The sequence below is a fragment of the Cibotium barometz genome, chromosome 23 (genome assembly GCF_041138505.1).
Source record: "Cibotium barometz isolate CiBa-2024 chromosome 23, ASM4113850v1, whole genome shotgun sequence".
NCBI classification, from domain to species: Eukaryota; Viridiplantae; Streptophyta; class Polypodiopsida; order Cyatheales; family Cibotiaceae; genus Cibotium; species Cibotium barometz.
In genome coordinates, this window is record NC_141068.1 from 5,480,637 (window position 1) to 5,496,982 (window position 16,346).

A 16,346-nucleotide genomic window follows, 5' to 3' on the forward strand; every position below is an offset into this window, starting at 1 on the left:
GAGAAGGGTGTGAAAACATTAATAAATGTTGTGATGCAAACTTAACTCTTCTAAGCACAGAAGACCATAAGGGATTGTTTACACACACAATTAAAGACATTTCACAACATTAAGGGGTAAAAATCATCATGCGCCTCCACAAGGTTGGCAACATAGTCGTCATAAACAATAAGCTTCATTTTAAAAAAACTCATTGGATTCTTTATGATCACAGTTAATTTCACTAAACACCAATTTTACTTGCACACCAATATTAACTTCTAGGCAAGCTAAAGTGGCTTACAGAGCAAGTCCTAAACTCTATGATTAGATAATGAGTGGTTTAAAGCAAGTCCTAAACTCTATGATTAGAGGATCATTAGATTAAAGCAAGTCCTAAACTCTATGATTAGATGATGATTGTAAATAAAATTAATCACAAAATGATAAGCAAGATAATAAGCTTAATAGTGTTAGCAATCTTCATTAATCTCACACAAAAATATGTGTGTTGCTCTACATCATTTTTCCAATAAAACTCTAAATCTCATCGACCACCTTGACTTCCATAAATGCATCCTCTATATCCATGTAACACACCTATCCATTAATAACTCACCACACAATTTAACCTTTAAACAAGGCAACAATACAATTTGATTATGATTAGATGAAGATTGTAAATAATACTAATCACAAAATTATAAGCAAGATAATAAGCTCAATAATTGTCCACAATCTTCATTAATCTCACACAGAGAAATGTGTGGCACTATACATCATTTTTCCAAAGGAACTCTCTAAATCTCATCGATCACCTTGAATTCCATAAATGCATCTTCCATCCATGTAACACATCTACCCATTGATGACTCACCACACAATTTAACCTTTGAACAAGACAACCATACAATTTGGCATTATTATTCACCTTAAATTTCAACACTCTCCATCAATGTCAAATTGAACTCATAGGTATCTAAGATGCCTTTAATACCATTGAACTTAAGAGTCAAGGGAGCATGTTGTTCTCCTCCTTATCGGCATCTTACATAGTTTAATTTCCAACGTTGGGGTTAGTCTTTGTATTAAGAATTTCAGTTATTTTGAGCATCAAATGCTCAAAAAGAGCACACGTAAAATTTTCCTCTTTCCACCAATGCTCAAGAAGAGTACTCGTAAAAATTCCCTATTTCCACCAATGCTCAATAAGATCATCAATGTGCTCAAGAAGAGCATCAAATGCTCAAGAAGAGCACCGGTAAAAATTACCTCTTTCCACCAATGGGAAAATACAATGATCCAAGTGATCGAGTTTTTAATGCAACATGATTAAGTATCTCCTTAATGATAATATGTCCAAAATTATCTCATGGCAATTTTACACCCCTTCCTCTTCCCCATGCCCTTCCCCCCTCCTCTCCTCTCTTTCCTACCCTCCATCCGTGCCTCCTCCTCTCCCTTCCTCCATATTCCAACATGTCTTACTGGCATGCCAATAGTAAAGAGGACAAGAAACATAATGTGCTAAAAGCAAAGAGGGGCTTAGTTGTGCGCATTGAAGAAGAGGGACATTTAGGTTTTCAACAAGCAAGGGGAGGGGTTTTCAATGGTCAAGGGAGATCACAAGGTGGAAGATAAGGAACAAGGCACACGAAGTGGAAACATGCAATATAATAGTTGGTAGGTAAGAGGGTTGAAAAACTATGCAAGAGGTGAAGAAGGGGGGAGGGTCGTGGTGGGTTGTGGTGGGAATGGGGACATGCAGTATAATAGTTAGTAGGTAAGAGGGTTGGAAAACTATGCAAGAGGTGAAGAAAGGGGGAGGCTCATGGTGGGAATGGGGACATGCAATGGGTTTGGTAGGGAAGAGGGTTGGAAAACTATGCAAGGTGAAGAAGAGGGGAGGGGTATGGTGGAAATGGGACATGCCATGGATTTAACAAGTTCACAAGGTGGAAGGAGATGTCACAAGTTCATAAGGTGGAAGGAGATGTCACATGACACCCAGGGAAACAAAAAGAAGAATCTATGGCTACTACTATCCTACTCTTGTGGAAACTTTAAAGTTTAGGGATGCTTGCCTTCCTCACATTCTCTTATTACACTAATGCTTGCTCATGTTCTCCACATTAACATCGCCTACTTCTAAGTATTTTATTAATTGCATCTCTTTGGTCCTTTGGAGATTCAATCTAACTTCCTCTAAACAATCAAGGGTCACACGGGTGTAGGCAAATATCTGTGTGTGTGTGTGTGTGTGTGTGTGTGTGTGTGTGTGTGTGTGTGTGTGTGTGTGTGTGAGAGAGAGAGAGAGAGAGAGAGAGAGAGAGAGAGAGAGAGCCCATCTATTACCAATGGGTCTTTGCAAGGATAGGAAAAGTCCCATTTTCAAACTCTCATGCATGAACATGGCAATATCCCAATCTTTCAATTTACTCTCAAAATCAGATAGTCACATAAAAGCAAAGTGTATATGCGAAGTAAAAAGCAAACACAAACTATACCATATTTTTGGATTGTCTTATCTACATACATTTTAGTGCCATGATTTCTATGTCTATTTAGCATCTATAAACTTTTAAGTGTTAGAATTTATATATAGCTACTTCGAAAATCTCAAACATGGTCTATGATAAGAAGATTAAACTGTTAGAGAGCATATAGAGAGCCAGCCACCATGGAGCTCGAATTAAGGGATAAAGCTTGGAACCAAGGTTCGTTGCTTAACACTGTAGCATGGTTGGACCTTAACATATGGAGAAAAATATATAGCGCTAGGCAAAACAAGTAGCTCAACTCCATTCAAACTTTGAAGGTTCCAAGTTAAAATGGGTAGATAAATACTCTCTTAGGGATGGTATCAGAGTGGTATCACAAGTGTGCCTACTAAAAACATTGATAAGGATGAGGCTTGGTGACTAACTCCTCCTACAATACCCTTGATGAGGAGGAGGAGGCCAAATTCAAATTTTCATTCAAGAATGATCCATATTGGGCATGTGTAAGCATATAAGCAATAAGTGATAAGCAATAAGTGGGAAGCCATAGTACTTCCCATATTATTTAGGTTTGGGCTACACATCTACAATGTGGATTTGCTAATACCCGTTTGAAAGGGCCATGTCACAGATGGCTACTTTTGAAAATGCACATTCTTGATTCGAGGATGGTAATAACAAGTTTTACAAAGATAGAGAAGATTGATGACTTACTCATAATCAAGATAATTTATTTCAATGGAAGGTGTCATGAGTTAACCCTTGCTAACTTTTCGTAATTATTCATATCCCCCCTGACCACTCCAACAAGTTTCACACAAAAACTAGCACTTGTTGATACGGGTGCTAACTACAACTTAATGTCCTATGACACATGGCATTATCTCAGGATGCCAACCTTACTACCCACCCCACCACCATTACTATTACTTTGCATACTGTTCAATGTTTAGGTGTTGGTACAATTCTATTTCATGTTGGAAATAACCCCTTGTAAGGCATGTTCTATGTCATACCTATAGGAACAATGCAAGAAGAGATCCTTATAGGACGTGGATGGATGAGACACAACCGGTGTCAAATTGATTGGGATGCAAGGATGGCAACACTGTAATTAGCCTCAAGACAAGTTAGTGTCCTTATAATAGATGAAGAACCGGAGCCACCCATAAGGTGATTCCTCCCCTTCACCAACCATAATCACCATGTTTACCAGCCAACATAGGACTAGGCCACCCGAAAACAGGCCTTTCCTTCACCAAGATACCCACCTGCCCCAAGCTTCGTAAAACAACACAAACCTTCACCAAGATACCCCATACACTCAAGAAGCCTCACCTGCCCCAAGCTTCGTAAAACAACTCAAACCTCGCCAACTGAGCCCACTAACACAGCTAACTCTCCTAACACCACTAAAGTGCCAACAGATACCAACTCACCCTTGTACTACCCAACCCACTGATTCTCACTGTTGGGTACCCAAGAAGATTCTCATTGCCCAGGGTTATTATATGAGGGTGTTAACACTATGGATTCCCGAAAGATCTAATCTCTCCTCTCAAACCCAAAGCTTCTGCAAACCCAAAAGCTCCTATTCCTCGTCATATGGGCCGACTCTTGTGGGGCGGCCTCCGATAAGGCAACCACAAGCCCACAAAATCAAGGAGAACATCCAACAAGACCCTCATGATTGCAAAAAGGTAGTCACCACCCACCTCATCCTCAACCCGCAACTACGGGTGGATACCTAAACCTCTTCTTACTGCCCAAAAGTTCTATGAAGGCAATTAGCAAATCTGGTTACTATGACTCCCGACGTACACCCCCTACTTCCAAGCTCCCAGCACCACAACAATTCCAATGGGGGCCAAAGCAAGCCCCATTTGTTGTCACCACCAGCACTCTGAAGGATAAGGGGAAAGCAAAGATCTAGGAGGAAGCCAAGGCCACGCAACCCCCGCCTAGTGTCTCCACCAGTGATATCCCATCAACCTCGACTATCCCTCTAGCCCTTATCATCCGACTCCCTCACTGCACCTTACTCAACCGCTTACGTCTCCAACCCCCCATCATCTAGCAGCTCCGTCCTATGAAGCACCAAAGCTTCCTGAACGAGCTATCGACCTTGCCTAAACCCAATTGGACCTGCCTTCTCGCTATTGCCAATTAGGTAAGGAGTCAGTACAAAACCCATGTAACGGGGTGCTAACCATGTAGTCTTGGGGTACAAAACTTGTTCACAGGGTGCCCAAACGTACGGCCGTTCATTCAAAAACCCACAACCATTTCCTTAAGAAGCCATGGCCATTCATTTAGAAACCCATGGGCCGTTTCCTCAGGAAGCCACGACCATTCGTTCACAAAGCCATGGCCGTTTCCTCAGAAAGCCATAGCCGTTCACTTGTCCATCCACAATTGTTTCTTCCTATAGCCAGGGTCATTCCTCCATAAAGGAACACCCGTTCCTTTGTGAAGCAATGGAATCTATATAAAGGTCCACCCCCATTCATTTCACTCACTTTTCTCCTTGCCCCCTAGACGAACTATTGCAGTTTTTCCCCCACATTTTTCACAGCTTCCTACCTACTCACTCACCCACAGCTCTCATGAAAATCTATATAAAGGCCCACCCCCATTCATTTTTCACAGCTTCCTACCTACTCACTCACCCACAGCTCTCATGAAAATCTATATAAAGGCCCAGCTCCTAAACGAACTATTGCAGTTTTTCCCCCACATTTTTCACAGCTTCCTACCTACTCACTCACCCACAGCTCTCATGAAAATCTATATAAAGGCCCACCCCCATTCATTTCACTCACTTTTTGCCTTGCCCCCTAGACGAACTATTGCAACTTTTCCCCCACATTTTTCAGTGCTTTCTACTTGCTCGCTCACCCACAGCTCTCATGGGTAGAACAATCACATTTTGACTCCTCCTATGAAGTGAGTGCTCATACCCCCAAAAGAAAAGGAGGCATGCCAACCACTGAAAAGATGCAGGGGAGAAGAGAGCTTGAGCTCTTGCAAGCACACACACACACACTCACACAAACCCTAGAAGAGAGCACACAAGGTGAGAGGCTGAAAATTCTTCTTTTTCTTCACACAACAAAAGAGGTCTACAAAGAAGATAAAGTGACTAACACACATAATAGAGTATATACAAGCGGTCCATAATTTGAACACGCTAAGAGGAGTGGGTATATGTGGGCTAGTCAGTGTAGTCTAGCTATAGAATCTATGGTGAAGATATGTTGGTGCCAGCTACCAAACCCGCCAGTGATATAAATGTTGAACAGTCATGCAAGCGCTTTGTGAGTGTCAACTCATGTTGAGCTTGACATCTCAACACTCCCCCTCAAGCTCAACTCTAGCTCATGAACTCCAAGCATATCTCAAAATCTGCGAAGCTTCTCAGCTTCCAAGGCCTTCATGAAGATGTCAACGACCTGATCTTGTGTGTTAACGTAGGCCAAGTTGATATCGCGTGCGAAGACTCTCTCCCTAATGAAGTGGTAATGTATCTCAATGTGTTTCACATGGAAAATTGGGTTCCTGGCCAACTGTATGCTGCTAAGATTGTCACAATATATGACAATCTTTCTCTCCACATACAACCCCAAATCAGCACAAGTAGCTTGCATAACCAAGCTACCTCACATGTTGCCACTACAGCTCCTCTGTACTCTGCCTCTATACTCGACAAGGCAACTGTGGGCTGCTTCTTGCTGCTCCATGTCACAGCAGCACTCCCCAATGAAAACATAAATCCACTGGTAGATCTCTTATCTGAGATGCTACTTGCCTAATCTGCATCTGTGTACCCATATAGCTCCAATGGTACTCCTATTGCATAAAACAATGTATAATCAACAGTGGCCCTCAAGTATCAAAGTGTGCGCCGCGCACTATCAAGATGTGGTTTGTGTGGAACCTGCATAAACTGGCTCTCTAAGCCAACAGTGTAGCTCAAATCTGGCCTGCTGATCGTGACATAAATCAAACTCCCCACAAACTTCTTGTACATACATAGTGGGATCCTCCAACACATAACCTGCATCCACACTAAGCTTGCCATTTTGATCTAATGGCACCAAGATTGGCTTACAATCAACCATCCCATACTTGGACATGTCCAATGCATACTATCTCTATGACAGCCAAATACCCTTAGGTTTGCGAATGACCTCAATTCCCAAAAAATAGCACAGATCGCCCAAATCCTTCATCTCAAACTTCTTTTTGAGAAGACTTTCACATGCTCAATCTCTTCCAAGTTGTCACCCCCAACAATAAGATCATCTACATATATGGTGATGATCACAATACCCTTATCACTCTTGCGCACATACAAAGAGTGATTTGCATCTGCCATATGAAAACCTATCTTGTCACGCCATGCTCGTGGAGCTTGATTCAGCCCATACAAGGCCTTACGAAGCATACATACATACTTTGGGTGACATGTATCCTCAAAACCTAGTGGCTAATCCATATACACCTCTTCTTACAAGTCACCATGCAAGAATGCATTTTTGACATCCATATGATGTAAAAACCAGCCTTTAGCTGCTGCAGCCACCACCACAATCACAACTCTCACAGTTGTCATCTTTGCAATTGGGAAAAATGTCTCCTCATAATCAATCCCATGTGTCTACGCATATCCTTTGGCTACCAAACTAGCCTTGTACCTGCTTATGCTACCATCACCGTTATGTTTCACCTTATACACCCACTTACAACTAATAGCTTTCTTGCCTTCAGGCAATCGCACCAAATCCCAAGTCTCATTTCCATACAATGCATCCATCTCTTCATCCATAGCTTTTTCCCAACACACATTTCCAATAGCCTCATCAAAACATGTGGGTTCTACAACCTGCACAACTTTTGCCATATACACATAGTGATGTGCCACATAACCATCGCCCTCGACCTCGTCACGGATGCACTCCACCTCCCGCACATTGATCAACCTTATATTAGATACAACCATGCCATCATGCACTATGCAATACTTTCCAGGGGCCACCACCAAGGATGGAGTTGAATGGCCAAACATCACTCACCCGGAGCTCGTGATGCCTGCCCGTGTCCTGTCGTTTCCTCCTCACCACCCCGCTGGGGTCAAACAGGTTTAACAAGTGCAATCTTTTGACCCTAGGGCTTGCATCCACCAAGGAGTCCTGGTCAATTGGGCAGAATGCCTTTCCTGAAGAAGGTACATTGGGATCACCCTCTACATCACAAAGGCACACCATGGACACCATATGCTGGATCCACGTGGGGGGTACTGTACCAATTTCCCTCCTTCCACCACCTTGCCCCTTTTTTCCTCGCCTTCTACAACCCCCCCTCACGTTCCCTCGCCACCTCCTTCACCCACACCACCATCACCCTCTTCATCCCTCCATCTGGGATTGGGCATGCTTATAGCCCCCAAAGAGCTTCCCTCTACATCAACCCGTCAATGCCTCCCCCTCCCTCTCCCTCAACACCACTCCCTCTTCCTTATTAGTAGCTCCTCCACCTCCACCACATTTCCCTGCCAACCTCCCTTCACCCATGGAGGAAGGCGAAATCCCACCCCAACCCTCAGGAGCAAGAGGAGGTGGATCCCTCGCTCAACCCACTCAACTGGTGTGATCCTTTGGACCGCATAATGTAGTTCAAACAGACCATCTAAATCCTACTTGATCGACAACTCCAGTAGTAGGTGCCCATCACCATGCTCACGGACCACATGGAAATCCATGTCCTCCAGCTCTACCTGGATGCCAAACATGACGCGTGGAAGTGCCAGCATCCGCACTGCCAACGGCGGAGGTTACCCCAAGCGCCACTTCGAATTTTTTCTCCTCACATTCGACCTCATGGGTGAGCAGCCGGTTTGGTGATGCTCATTCCTCCTCAAACCCTACATCTGGATGGAGTATACTGCAAGGCCCCTTAAGAACTTTGGATTAATCTCGCTTACCTCCCAATCCACTGACACTGGACCTGGGACCTGTTCTGAATTGAGCAAAGGAGAAACCCAATTTACAATTCAATTTCCCTTGGTTTGCTCCTCCTATATCCCAGAGCCCATGCACGAAGGATAGCATAATTGCTAAGATACATGCATTCAATTCTAGATATGATTAGGTTCTCAATCTAGTAATCGTGGGGCCACCATATGTTTTTTCAACCTCATCATCACACTTTTGGAGGCCTTTCCACAGTGGCACCACTTCCATGAGGGAGCTCAAGGCCTCACCTTTGACCTCAACAAAGGCCCCACTTTGAAGCAGTTCTTCAGCTACTGCGAGGACATCCAGTAAATGCCCGCTTAGCGTCTCCAAACATTCAAAGATATAATGGAGACGGCCTTCTGGACCAACTACAAAGCTTCTCATAGATCTCCCCCCAATATCCGAAATCGCGATACAATTTCGTCCGAACATACTCCATCTACTATCGCTAATTCTCCTTGCCAGCTCCTAGGATAGACCTAAATTAGGGAGGGGGTATGTTAACCACATTGGTTAACATTATTTTTAACCATGGTTATGCTTCATGTACCTCATTTTATGAAAACCGCACTAAGCACTTCATGTAAAAGATATATGGGATGACCGAGCTTACAACTTGTGTAATGTCGGCCATGAGTATAAGCCTGGGTATACATAGAGCTAAAAGAACCAATTTTGGTCCCTCAATTATAGAATGGACGGCTCACCTATCTTGTCAAAAGCTCCACTTGAGTGACATAAGTGATGATGGAGTGAGCCCCTAGCGGTCTCACATCAAGGAGTTAACCCTCATTAAGGTTGGCTAAATGCTAGCTCCCAAACCGACCCTTGCATTGTCTCCTTTATCTCTCTCTTGTGCAAGGAAGCTCTTAAGTGTTATAGCCACATTACCACTGTTTAGCCACTATACCTTTAGATTTACATGGGTAGATCCACCTATATGACAAGTAGAGTTTCTATCTAAAAGAACTCAAGGAAAAGGATGAGATTTTTGTGATCTTTAACCAAAAGATCAATTTGCATAGTATCATCTCATAGTAGGCAAGTAATCTCAATGAGCAAATGAGTTACATGGAGGAACATATCAAGCACTATGTTGTGGGCTTATATGGAAGAATGAGGACTAGTCCCATGCAACTTGCTACTAATGTGCATTAATTTAGAGCCCTCTTTTGCCAAACGCCTTTATTAGTTCACAAAAAAATTATCCCCTAACAACTATAAAAGATATAGTATAAAAGATTTGTATATACTTTGACTATATAACATCACAATACTATCATCATGCTACATAAACTATTTGAGCAGCCTTTGTATGTACTTTCAGTGTAACATCACAATACCATCATCATGCTGCATGAACTATATGCCCAAATAATAATACAATGAGCCCAAATTTGTCATCTCAAAAGATACTTGATAAGATATTCAATCCCTAGATCTTAGCCAAAGTCTTATATTGCATGACAAGATGGACCCATCTACCCAAAGCTAGCAATGACATGCTAAAGCTAGGCTATTAGAGGGGTAAGGAACATTCACCTACCCATAAGAAGCTATGAATAGAGAGTGAGACAAAGATTGGCAGCACAACAACACATGTAGGGTTAAGTGACACCGTCGCCCATGAAGCAATGTCCCTTTTACACAGATGAAGCCTAGGCCACATCCTACCAATAGCCTAGCAACTTAGAGCACCCTCTCCAAACACTAACTTACCAAACACTCCACCACATATACCAATTCACCCTTATAATTCCCACCACCACCTTTAAAGATACAGACAGAGAGCAAGGAGACTTGGGTGCAAAACTTCAAAAGGACATGGAAGCCAATCTGTCATGCAAAGAGCAAGGAGACTTGTTACAATATCAATGCTATCCCCAATTCTTGACAACCAAGTACAAGAAGAGAAAAAGCCAAAACCCTTAACACCACCACACATAGAAATTCCTACCAAGGAAGCAAGTCCACCCCTAGATGAAGAGAACAAAGATAATGTGGATCCCCCCAAGGGCATCAATTTGGAATATTATGATCCCCCTTGATAATGTGGATCCCCCCAAGGGAACTTATGGATATATCAAGGATATATCATAACATAGACCTAAAGGTACTAGAGGTGTGGATGCGCTCATCAAATTATTCTCCGAATGGCATCACTGGCAAGAAGAGGAAAGAGCGGGTTACAAAAATCCCAACAAGCTTATAAACATGCCCACAAACAAAGATATAGAACTATAACCTTTGTTGGTCATAGCCATTCCTTCAAAATCTTACCAATTGCTATGTCTATTGATTGCTATGCCGCGCAATATATGTGGATTAATAGTACATGCTTACCTATTCCAAGGCACTCAAACTAGAGGGAGTTTAAGGAACTCAAAGAGAAAGATCCCAATATAGTCTTCAATCGGCCCTCCTTCCATAATCCACAAGAAACTGAAAGAAGACAAGATGGTTGAAAGAATGGAAAAATTGACTGCTTATCATAGACCTTGTAGGTTGTGCCAGAAAACCTTGCTAAAAATCTTACCTCGTGTTCGACCACCTCAACAAGGGACCTAATATGGCATAAGTTCTACAAGTTATGTTTCTTGGCCGGGACTTTATCTCATTACTTTTGAGAATATTTTAATGGCATATTTTTGGAATCCCATAGTCTACTTCAAGTGTACACTTTAGATGAATCAACAACCTCTTGTGCTAAAGAGCCCTTTGTTTAAATTCTTTAACAAAGGCTACTAGTCAATTTTGAGGATAAAATTGAATTAAGAAGGGGATTACATAAACTTCTATGGTTAGAATTGCCAACACTTCGTATAAGTGTGGCAATATATAAATATTGTAAGTGGGCTATATAAACCGCTATGGTTAACATTGCCAACACTTGGGCATAACGCCATTATTTTGTAAGTGTGGTAGCACATAAATATTGTAATTCCTGCACTAAGTGCTTAATGTCAAAAGATACTGGAGATATGCTAAATTTAGAAGCCGGAACCATCTTGTATATAGGAGTTTTGGACCACGGGTACCTTAGACACATAGTCTTGGGTGGTCATATATATAAGACACTTTTGCTAATGAAAAAGGATACAATCCCATTATTTAAACTTTAGTGAACTTTCTTGCTCTCTTGTGGTGTGAGTCTCTTGTGTGTATGCTAAGTGTGTTTAGAGAGGAATTGTTTGCATGCTAAGTGAGTCTATTGCATGTATGCTAAGTGTGTTTAGAGAGGGATTGCTTGCATGCTATAATAGTAGATTTATTCTCTACTCTTTCTCTATCGCAAACGTGTTGTGGAGTTGAGTTGGAGAATGCCCACATAGCTCTCCATCCAACCATGTCTCCAAAAATAATGGGTTGAGGACTATTATAGAATGATGACCGGGCATCGATTTTACCATTAAAAGTTGAGTGATGGCAATAATGGTAAGTCCCCTAATGACCCTTGCATCAACGAGGCTAACCAAAAGCGAAGAGGTGTTTAGCTTCAGGAATTACAAATGATCGATTTGTTGCATTGCCTCCACAACTTACAAAATGACTTGATCTATAACTATCCAAGCCACCATCATTCTACTTGAGCATTAAAAAATGTATAACTATCCAAGCCGCCATCATTTCCTTAAGCATTTTAAAAAATACTACTAATAAAATCAAATTTCCAAGGCTTATATAAATGTTGAACGTATGTCAATGTCATAATCAAAACAATATAGTCAAACCACAATCCCACAAATTGGATCCTCAAAGATGGTGGTGATTAATTTAATGCCTCCCCTAAGCTTATGAGAGTTTGAAAAATGATATTGGAAAAGATCCTCCGAAAGATGGTGGTGATTAATTTAATGCCTCCCCTAAGCTTATGAGAGTTTGAAAAATGATATTGGAAAAGATCCTCCCAAAGATGGTGGTGATTAATTTAATGCCTCCCCTAAGCTTATGAGAGTTTGAAAAATGATATTGGAAAAGATCCTCCCAAAATATTTGATTTGTCGAAGATAGGCATTTGTTGCATTTCCTACATTTGCCAGGTGGTTGTTGCTTGTTGACACCTCTCACAAGGCTAATTGAATACATTTTTTGAAGTTGTTTCTTTTTTAGGTGTGCAATAGTAAATACATATGTGAATAAGGGACCAAGGCACCCACAGGTATTTAGAGTATAATCCCAACCAAAACTCTTTGATAAGGTTTATAATAATTACATTATTTTTAGCATGGAATAATCTACTTTATCTTCTATTTTGGGATTCCTCATCCCTTTTAGTGGGGATTTCACATCCCCCCGCCGTCTCTCTCTCTCTTTGTGACTTTGCAGCAAGACCATTACAGATATGATCTTTTAGTAGCAAGCAAGTAAATTTTGTGTTCTTTTCTGAACTTGAAGGGTTTGTGCGTTGGAAGGCAATGTGCAGGAAGGAAGGAAGGAGGGCGTGCATGTTATTTTGAGTCAGCCATCGTGATGGTGGCGGAGCCTAATGAATCAATCAATGATATCTTGATCAATTAGCGAATGTTTTTGTTTTGTGGAGCTACAACCTGCCAATACGTTCCTTTGTCTATCTCATTATTTTTAACTTTTATAAGAGGTCGCACCCGGCGGCCATAATTTAAAAAACGAGAACTAGCGACATCCTTTTTATCAACTCGTTATTTTTATTCCTCTTTGGGTGGGGCTAATTAACTACTAACTTTTTTGTTTGGTGTGCATATTTCACGTTTTTTTGTTTGATGTGCATTTCTTTGCGTGCCAAGGACTACCAAATAACTTTTAAAGGCATGCTAGGCTACAGTATGAAAGATCTGCACAAGAATCACTTCAAGTTTTTCTGCCACAATGTATCATCTGAAGAAATAACTCATGTCTGGGAGCTATACGCTCTGTATGGTCAAGACGATCTAAAAAATAAGGTATACCTATCATCATTGGTCAATTTGCTCAAGCATGCCTATATCTTCATGGAAAATTACATTCTAAATAAATTGGGTGCGACAAGTATTATCCAACTGCATCATAGATAATACCCAAAAGAGGAAATGGCATGGATAGGAAAAGAGCTTTGGCCACTTGGAAGGTCATGAAAATTCTGCACTTGACACTATGCATTGATGTAGAAACAATCTTCTATGGAAATAATAGAGAGGGTGAGAATCTGACAAATGATCGTCGCATTCAAGAACGTAAGGAACCAATCCGTCAACATCCAATTGTGGTCGATGGTGAGGACCTCAATGAAGAAGAAGACTTCAACAATGCATACTTTTCAGTGCGGCAAAAAATGGTGAGGTTCAAGCAAGCATTCGTCAATGGAGAAGACTATGTCCCTTTGTTACCTATTACTCGTCAATATACTGGCCTACCAAGAGAAGATGCTTGTTTTGTGTAGATTGACACTTTGTGGTGGTGTGGCTTACGATGTAAAAATCAAAATCCTCTTTGTGTTCAAGTGTTCTTTTATATGTGCATTTGCCCATAGCTTCTCACTGTAAATTGCATTGTGAATGGGTATGTAAACATACATCTTTTGCTATTCTCACATTACCAAATCTATTTGGGTTGTCATTCCTTCCTCTTCCGTCTCGTAAAAGTGTCTACTTTAGAAAATGAAGGTTGCTATTTGTAAATTATATGCATGTGGACTTGACACAATCCTCTATACATAACCAATCCTCCTTGTGGCTTAAAGAAATCCCATTACATATATCTCTTAATGAGTTTGCCAATACTTATTAGAGCTGGTGCCATGATAAAAACAACCATTTGAAAGTCAAGATGGTTGAGTGTTCCACCTTTCTCCAACGCGGACATTCATTTGAGGCACTCCATGTGCACAAACTCTTCAAGAGGCTCCCAATTTGAGACATCGATATCACCACTCTTGATGCCTATCATAATTGAGGCCTCAATAAGTTTGGTTACTTCTTAGCATTCATATTCAAAGTGTCAAAAGACTTTGAAGCATAACGTAGATATATGAGAGTACTGTGTGAAACATACTAACATGCATGATGCAAAACAACAGTGGAAAAGTGGAAATATTGTTAGTGTTGAAGGGCAACAATTTTGACTGGTTTGTAAAAAGATAGTATGTTGAACGCGATGCAAATCAGGCTATACTATTCACATACCATATCGGCGCTGCATAGAGGACAACACATGCACGATTATAGAACGTGCATGTGTGCCAGAAGCCACCAAAAGTAGAAAAGAGACAAGGAATATCCATACCCTTGAAACTAGGAGCGGATCATGAAGCCCGGAAGATATGGAGGAACGTACTCGGGCACCATCAAGTGTATCAGAGATGCCCAACAGGAGAAGAGAAACATCAAAGAAGCTTTGCTAGTGTACAACTACAGGAAAAATAAAGGCATTGTGAAGGGTGACGAGTTGATCTAGGTGAGGGATGGCGAAGGATACCATGTGATGAGACTGATTAGAAGCCAATAGCACCATGAAAAACCAGGCAATATCATAGCAAACGATGAGGATGCCGTTTCCACAGGTAGAATCTAGAAGCGGAGAAGAAATCAAGTATCTTCGAGTAGCAACGCAAAGCATCACAAAACACTGCGAGAAGAGCGGCCAGGGATGACAACAGCAACAATAGAGCACCATGTGAAATATAATGACGATAATGCAGACAAAAAAACCATGGAGTCGACTCGAAGGTTACTGAAACTCCTGAAAAAGAACACAGCTGAATAAATAAACGAAAAACACAATAATAAATGGGGAAAAACATTTTGGTTGCTTATTAACGAAAATGGATTTTTTCATTAATTAATCATACAAATAGAAAACAAGAACTAAAGGTAAAAGGAAACACAACCTTGGGATCTTGCCCTTATTTTGACAGCCAGAAGATTACGAACGCACATAGGGCCTTTAGGAGGGGTCAATATCCTTCCCAATGTAGAATTGCGAGCTCCATTTCTAGGAAGAGTACTGCTAGTTGGTTCTGCTTCATGACAGAGAAGAGGTGTGGAAGCATGAGCGGGTGCAGAATTCATGATATCACGCAGAGTAAACCTTTTAGGCACCATGCTCACAAGCACATTAAGAATGAGCAAATGACGATATTTATAAAGGATTGCCCAGTTTTGAGAGCTAGAAAAAGAAGTAACACACTGCCATGTATGGTGACAGTGCATGCACGTGACGTGCATACGATGAAATCATGGACTCCCATGCAGAGCAACATGGTGAGCCTTCTAGAAGCCTGTTGCCTGCGAGAACCTAGCAAGAGCACGGAAAACCGGGAAGAATAAAATCTACGATCCACAGACCATACCGACGTTGCATGGAGGACAACACATGCACAATTGTAGAATGTGCATGTTTGCCAGAAGCTACCGAAAGTAGAAAAGAGATGAGGAATATCCATACCCTTGAAACCAGGAGCGGATCACGAAGCTCGGAAGATATAGACGAATGTACTCGAGCACCATCAAGTGTATTGGAGACGCCCAATAGGAGAAGAGAAACATCGAAAAAGCTTTATTGATTCGCAACTCTAGGAAAAACACAGGTGTTGTGAAGGGTTAGGGTTGATCTGGTAAAATCCATAGGCCCCAACTGTGAGGGATGGCAAAGGATACCAAGTGATGACTCATCAGAAGCCAGCACAACACCATGGAAAACCAGGCAATGGCATAGAAAACGATGAGGACGCCGTACAGTCCACAGGTGGAATCTGGAAGAGAAGAAGAAATCGGGCATCTCTAAGCAAGAGCACAAAGCATCACAAAACACTGCGATAAGAGTGGCCAAGGGACGACAACAACAACAACAACAACAACATCAACAGAGTACCATGCGAAATACAACGATGAGAACA